At 39.6% G+C, this 8,331-nt stretch overlaps 1 pseudogene; it reads right to left on the minus strand.

Moving 5' to 3' along the window:
- Positions 1–1,070: 1,070 nt before the first annotated feature.
- On the minus strand, positions 1,071–2,079 carry LOC146817625 (large ribosomal subunit protein uL29m-like; annotated as a pseudogene).
- Between the last annotated feature and the right edge of the window lie 6,252 nt (positions 2,080–8,331).

Below are 8,331 nucleotides of genomic sequence, written 5' to 3' on the forward strand. Positions count from 1 at the left end.
ACCATATGCACAAAAGTGTTCCACTGGCACTCACTCCTTTAGTCCCAGCCTTACCAGCTTTTCAGAGGTATTTGCTTGATAGGAAATCTTGCATTTCTCCAGTCAACCAGCAAGGCTTTTTCTTGATAGATGTGGTCTGTTAACTCAGTGGGTGAATGAGATCTGACTTGAATGCAAGGTCTTGTTCCCTCGCTTAATTAACAACATTGTGGGATCCTGTGTGGACAACATAAACTTTGTGCCACTTAGTTCCCGTAGGTGACACAAATCAGAGCTCAGTTGAAGCGCTTCATAAACAAGCTGGCACATTTAAATTTGGTCCTTGGATATCCCTCTAACGTCTAGAGAAATTAATTCATCGAAATGGAAAGTGGAGCACGTGCAGTGATGGACCACATAAAACATAAAATATTCCGACTAAAGTACAAAATATGGGCTCTTCAAAACACTAGAAGGAAAAGGAAAACTACAACCACTTTATCATGTGTGTTGCAAAAAATTGTTTCCATGATCTAACAAGCATTGGCAAAGCCAATAATTCTAGTTTTGGCAAGCTGGTTTATTTATATTTTTTTTGTAAGCATATGCCTAAAAATGCCATGACCTTAATGAGGCTGCCCTCTTCCTGACGTGGCTGATTTATTAGTGTGTTTTTTTGTATTGCGAGGTGTCTCAAAGGTCAGACCTAAACAGAAGTGTCTGTGTATGGAAGCAGCACGTTGATACACTGTCATAATTCGGGGGGTGACCCCCTCCAAAAAAAAAAATTCATTTTTGGATTGATAGTTAGGTCTTGGGGCCCTGAGGGAAGTCTGTTATCTCTGTGCCAGTGTTTGCCTCATGAGCCTAAAAATGTGAAACTAGGTAACCTGGAATACGACTTAACGGCTTGTCCAAATTGTGTGATCTTAGTCACATTTTATGTCATAGAGCCTCCTTTTTCTATATTATCACGTATGTGCACACTTTTAAAAACTTGAAAATAAAACTTTAACTCAGGATGTACTCTGTAAAAGCACCTCTTATATTTGATTTCTTTTTTTTTTTTTCTTCTGAAAAACTTTGTTTTATTGGATAGTGCTGGCAATAGAAACATTTGGATTCTGCTGATAAAAGCCTTACCTACATTTGTTCCTGTAAGTATTTACATAGTGGGAATTATGTGTATTTTCTACTGGAGAAAACACAAATCGGAGTACATCCCTGTCTCTACGTACATTACCAAATTCCTCAAGAACAGGAATATCATAAAATTACAGTCCGGCTTTAAAGAAATCAAATTACAGGATTTTAATATTCAAAGACATTTCACAGAATATCAACTATATTCTGTTCATTCTCAATGTTCATGGCAAACGGATAGAAGATGCATTTATTTATTCCAGGTTAATTTTTGGAGTTGGCGAGATGTGGAAACTTTTTTTCCAAGGCAAGCTTTTCTTCCTTTTTTGCTCTTTCCTTCCTTGTTTTCATCCGTAATGTTTTTTCTATATTTAATCTTGTGAAACTGTCCACATATGGTAAAGCAAAGAATTTTTTTTGCTTGTATCTTCTGTTAAGGAACCACGGTATTGGCCATTCACTGAATTTGTACCATGTCGTTATTTCAAAGCAGTCGCGCCTCCAGTCCCCTGGTCTTGCCTTTTCTTGGCCAGTCTGTAAGAGCCGTAAAGCTGTTTCTCGCTCCTGAAGTACGGTGTCTAATCTTTCTATAGAATCATCCACCTTGTCTAACCGTTCTGGACTTGGCATAGCAACCCTTTGTCTCTTGGATTCCTGTTCCAATGTGAGAAGCATGTTTTTTTCTTTCAGCAAAACATACCAAAGTTTATGCAAATCTTCACTGCTTTTGGCTCTTAGCTAAGCTGTACTCCATGCATCACCAGATTTGACGGTAGCCTCTCCCCAGTTCGTTGGGTCATCAAAAAACTCTTCAAGACCTTTCAGTGATTGAGATGTTTGAAGGGTTCTGCACTGGATGAAGGGTGCTGACTGTGGTGTGCTCCTGTGCATACCACAAAGGCTTGGTCCAGATTCGACTCACATGCCCCGGGCTCTTGTTCCCCAGCCCCGCAGGACAGTTGTGATTTAATATACTGTAATCTTGCTCCAGCTGTAACAAGAATCTAGGACACATTTTGGGTTTACATAACTACTAACTTGTCTCTTAGTTCACTAATGGCATTGTCATGGGGGGTGAACCAAGAATGTGTCTAAATGTTTCACTTCATATATAATATGTATATTATAAATGTCCATCTATGTAGCGATATAATCTGATGTACTAAGGTGAAAAACTTCTGCATGTTAAAGAAATACACTTTCATGGATTAAGACGAGATTGTATCATGTTTTTAAATTATGTTTGTTGCACGATGTACATGCCAAACATTTTAATGGCTCGCCTTGTTCATGGACTCTTAGAGTCAACCCAGACTCATGGCTCTGCTTGCCCTACTAATTTGCCTGCACGACCTACTCTATTTGTGACTCAGGCTTAGTACAAGGGGACATTAGTCATTTGAAAAATGTATTTGTAAAAGGCAAGGACTAGAGACATGGAGGCTGCCCACATGCACCTAATTGACAACTTTACCTTCAAGGCTTCTTGTAGCAGATACGAAGAAGAGGGGATGCAGTGAAAATATGTTTAAAATAAATTATCCCAGTGCAGGTACTCCTGGCCATTGTGCTGTACATGACCATAGCGATGAGTTAGTTCCCAGGGAGAACTACCAGGGGGAGATGGGACGGGCTGGGGCATAGCTTTAGCTGGGTTGTTTGGGGTGTGACACTCCTCAAATGCATTCTTGTTTTGGTAGATGGGTCTGGGGGACCTAAGTTTAGTCTGCTGTGTCGGTTTTTCGCGTCCTAATTTCATTAAGTGGTTTTAACATGTAAATTTTGTGATTCGGTTCTTAAAAATACATAGTGACCAGTTTACCGAAATAGTAGTAAATATGCATTCACAGAAGTACTCTTTTATTGTTTCTAACTTTACTAATTTTTGGACTTCACAAACATTGGCAGTAGTAGGCTTGGAGATTTGTGCCAGTCTCAAGTTTCCAGGCATCCTACTGGCAATCAAATGCCCAAAAAACAATGGGATGAATGCTTGAACATAGTCTAACCAGTGGCAGTCACTTGGGTTAGCATTCCAGCCCATCGTTTTTCACCTACTGTGCCACTCTAGACAGAGGCCCACCTAATAACCGTATTCCTCACAGAAATAGTCCATCCTGAACTTTGGTCATCTCAGGTCTCCACACTGCAGCCCATTACTTTTTTAGTTGGGAAATTTGGGATTCACATCCCCCGAATCTCAAAGACTAAGCTACGCCCCTGAAGGCAACTTCGTTCTTCTCTCTGTCCTGGTTGAATGCACTCTCGCCTTTTGGCACTGGCAGTAAACCACACTCCTTCACCTTTCAGTCACATCTTTCTCCTCAGCGGCTTAATTTGCATGTGCATGATTTCTAAATTTAGAGTCCAGTAATTCAAACAGGCATGTTTTCTTCTTTTATTTCTTTAGACTTCTTTCTTCTCATTGAAAAAACCAAGATAAGAACAGTAGCCAACACGTGTTTCGTCTCGGGTAAATTGCCCGGCGACTTCCTCAGGGCTACAACAACAACAATAAAGAGTATTCTATTCAGAATATTTACCACTTATAAGTTTCTCACAAAATCTGAGTACAAATAAAAACAAGCTATTAGTAAAAATGTGACTCAGATAGAGAGAAATAGGAAAACATAAGTTGAAGAGAACAAAAACTTTTTTCACCCAGTGAAAAGTAACTGAAAAATGATGGTGTTAACCCACACCAAAGATCAGGAAAAAGACACTCACAACAGAGGATCACCTTTAAAGAAGGAAGCGACTTTTTACTACGCCTCCAGTAGGTACCCATCATTGTGGAATTAAAAAGGAGGCCAAAACGTACTTAATATATCGCAGAAGGTAGCAAAGAAAATCCAATAACAGCCAGAAAGAATTCTTTCCAAACTTTTACTCACCATAAATGTAGTCACATAAAAAATGTGTATTTATATGTCCGCCACACCTATGGTATGTTATTGGTGTGAATCCATACACTTTCATTCATAAATGTACAGAAGTCTGAAAGGGAAAAGGGTACAAGGAAAAGGCATCAGTATGAGTCCTGTTCCACCCTTGTCAAGACACAACCCAGATCAGGCAACCATGATTTTCCTCAGTCCCAATGCGAAAAGAAGGACCCTTTCTGTGAAGGCATAGTACTCCCAATCACATAAAGATAATACTAAGATTGAGAACAACTTGGAATGGACATATTGTAAACATTATAAAGGAATTTACCTTAATCAACTTCACAGTCCCGATCAAAGTATCGGATGAAAGGGAAGGTCAGTATCTAAAAATAAAAGACCAAAAAATAGGTCAAGCATAGCTATCGTAAGCGCTGTCCCGACTATCTACAACGTGAATTCATAAGATGAGTATGTCAGACTTATAAGTTTCACTAACACGCAGCATCTACTATTATCTACAGTAAAGGTTCATGGGCATCAGAGTTCAGTATTAGCATGTTATTTAAGACACGCTGTTACGCGCCATTACTAGTTTAAAAACAAAACCCAATCATCGGCTACACACAAACGCAAAAAGAGCCGAGGGTTTTACAAGGTCCCACACTGTCTATAAAGTATTCTGATATACATTGACGTTTCTTTTCCAGGTTGCGGAAAAGAAATTTTAAAAAGGAAGAACTCACCTAGGTCCAAAAAGCGAGAAAGGAGAGTACACCGATCATCGTCTGTATTCAGTTAGCGTGTGAAACCGGGCGCTCCCTTGGATTCCATTTTATCTGCATACACGCCAATCAGACCTGGGACGGCTCCGACAAGTGATTAAAAGAAGGACCAGTCATTACGACCTCTATATTGGCCGCCATCTTAAAAGATGCAACCGCTCCGTATTTAACTATCAAAATATATTTAAAAGGCGAAAAGAACACTCGACAAAATCAGTATTATGTGTAAAACACAATCTTCCAAGTTCAATAATCTGATGCCTCAAACACAAAAAGACCGATCAGGTTACTAATTTCTGTGTCGGTACCGTAACCAATCAATCTGTCAGATAGACCGGGGCTCCATCATGTAATCAGAGAGGTGACCAGTCATTTAAACATCTATACTGGCCGCCATCTTGCAGTATGTAGATATCCCATGTGTAAATCCCAGTTCATTGGTACCGCATCGTGTCATCGGCAACCTAATTAGGGCCGTGTTTCAAGTTGCCAAGAATACCTGATGCATTAGGCTATTGTCCCCATTATTTATCAAACAGTACTAGAAATATTCTGATGCCCGATCAGCCGATCACGCATCAAAAGCAAAAATGCAAATTGCTGTACAGTGCCTAAGTGTGAGCAATAAATAACGGTATCAATAGTCAGGGATCGTCCTTACCGCAATAAAAAAAGTGCCAGGGGGGTCCAGGGAGAAAAGAAAGTGGAGCAAAAAAAGCACAGGAAGGTGCAGAAGATAGGTAATAGAATTTTTAATGCAAGAAACGGGAAAGGTAAAGCTGGAAGGTAATACTTGTGTTGTATAGGATCATTAGACCATAAAGCCCAAGAGATCGGTTAGTATTACAAATTCTGTTAATCAAAATAGTGCATCGGATCAATCACTGTCATCCGCAAAAACCCAATGATGCATATTGTTAAAGACAAAAAGTATATGGGAATGCAGTAATGCCCATAAGTTGTTGCATACATGTAAATACATAAATCCATACTCCCATACGAGCAAGTGTAATTAAGGCATGTTGTTATAAGCAGGAGCAAATAATACAGTACAACACAAGATATAATTAGTCGTGAAGGAAATAATGTAATTCATGGTCGACATTGATCCCACATTCCACTGCCCGCAGCTCCATGGAAACGAAAACCAAATACCAGATTTATGACCACATAGATTGTCTGACTAAATATACGGTCTATGCTATTCAGTGTAAATGTAAGAAAATATATGTTGGCAGCACCATTTGCCCACTTAAAGAACGGATGGCTGAACACCCTTGGGGTATCATGCCTCCATTTGCCCTAAACAGGATAAATCGCTTGGTTTTCGTTTCCATGGAATAGAGGTTGTTAAGTCTGACTCACGGGGCGGTAATAGGGAGTTAAGATTACGCCAATGTGAGGCCCGATGGATTCTTAAGCTGCGGGCAGTGGAATGTGGGATCAATGTCGACCATGAATTACATTATTTCCTTCACGACTAATTATATCTTGTGTTGTACTGTATTATTTGCTCCTGCTTATAACAACATGCCTTAATTACACTTGCTCGTATGGGAGTATGGATTTATGTATTTACATGTATGCAACAAATTATGGGCATTACTGCATTCCCATATACTTTTTGTCTTTAACAATATGCATCATTGGGTTTTGCAGATGACAGTGATTGATCCGATGCACTATTTTGATTAACAGAATTTGTAATACTAACCGATCTCTTGGGCTTTATGGTCTAATGATCCTATACAACACAAGTATTACCTTCCAGCTTTACCTTTCCCGTTTCTTGCATTAAAAATTCTATTACCTATCTTCTGCACCTTCCTGTGCTTTTTTTGCTCCACTTTCTTTTCTCCCTGGACCCCCCTGGCACTTTTTTTATTGCGGTAAGGACGATCCCTGACTATTGATACCGTTATTTATTGCTCACACTTAGGCACTGTACAGCAATTTGCATTTTTGCTTTTGATGCGTGATCGGCTGATCGGGCATCAGAATATTTCTAGTACTGTTTGATAAATAATGGGGACAATAGCCTAATGCATCAGGTATTCTTGGCAACTTGAAACACGGCCCTAATTAGGTTGCCGATGACACGATGCGGTACCAATGAACTGGGATTTACACAAGGGATAGCTACATACTGCAAGATGGCGGCCAGTATAGATGTTTAAATGACTGGTCACCTCTCTGATTACATGATGGAGCCCCGGTCTATCTGACAGATTGATTGGTTACGGTACCGACACAGAAATTAGTAACCTGATCGGTCTTTTTGTGTTTGAGGCATCAGATTATTGAACTTGGAAGATTGTGTTTTACACATAATACTGATTTTGTTGAGTGTTCTTTTCGCCTTTTAAATATATTTTGATAGTTAAATACGGAGCGGTTGCATCTTTTAAGATGGCGGCCAATATAGAGGTCGTAATGACTGGTCCTTCTTTTAATCACTTGTCGGAGCCGTCCCAGGTCTGATTGGCGTGTATGCAGATAAAATGGAATCCAAGGGAGCGCCCGGTTTCACACGCTAACTGAATACAGACGATGATCGGTGTACTCTCCTTTCTCGCTTTTCGGACCTAGGTGAGTTCTTCCTTTTAAAAATTTATTTTCCGCAACCTGGAAAAGAAACGTCAATGTATATCAGAATACTTTATAGACAGTGTGGGACCTTGTAAAACCCTCGGCTCTTTTTGCGTTTGTGTGTAGCCGATGATTGGGTTTTGTTTTTAATCCAGTAATGGCGCGTAACAGCGTGTCTTAAATAACATGCTAATACTGAACTCTGATGCCCATGAACCTTTACTGTAGATAATAGTAGATGCTGCGTGTTAGTGAAACTTATAAGTCTGACATACTCATCTTATGAATTCACGTTGTAGATAGTCGGGACAGCGCTTACGATAGCTATGCTTGACCTATTTTTTGGTCTTTTATTTTTAGATACTGACCTTCCCTTTCATCCGATACTTTGATCGGGACTGTGAAGTTGTTTAAGGTAAATTCCTTTATAATGTTTACATTATGTCCATTCCAAGTTGTTCTCAATCTTAGTATTATCTTTATGTGATTGGGAGTACTATGCCTTCACAGAAAGGGTCCTTCTTTTCGCATTGGGACTGAGGAAAATCATGGTTGCCTGATCTGGGTTGTGTCTTGACAAGGGTGGAACAGGACTCATACTGATGCCTTTTCCTTGTACCCTTTTCCCTTTCAGACTTCTGTACATTTATGAATGAAAGTGTATGGATTCACACCAATAACATACCATAGGTGTGGCGGACATATAAATACACATTTTTTATGTGACTACATTTATGGTGAGTAAAAGTTTGGAAAGAATTCTTTCTGGCTGTTATTGGATTTTCTTTGCTACCTTCTGCGATATATTAAGTAAGTTTTGGCCTCCTTTTTAATTCCACAATGATGGGTACCTACTGGAGGCGTAATAAAAAGTCGCTTCCTTCTTTAAAGGTGATCCTCTGTTGTGAGTGTCTTTTTCCTGATCTTTGGTGTGGGTTAACACCATAATT

Source organism: Triturus cristatus, chromosome 6, assembly GCF_964204655.1.
Source record: "Triturus cristatus chromosome 6, aTriCri1.1, whole genome shotgun sequence".
Classification (NCBI taxonomy): Eukaryota; Metazoa; Chordata; class Amphibia; order Caudata; family Salamandridae; genus Triturus; species Triturus cristatus.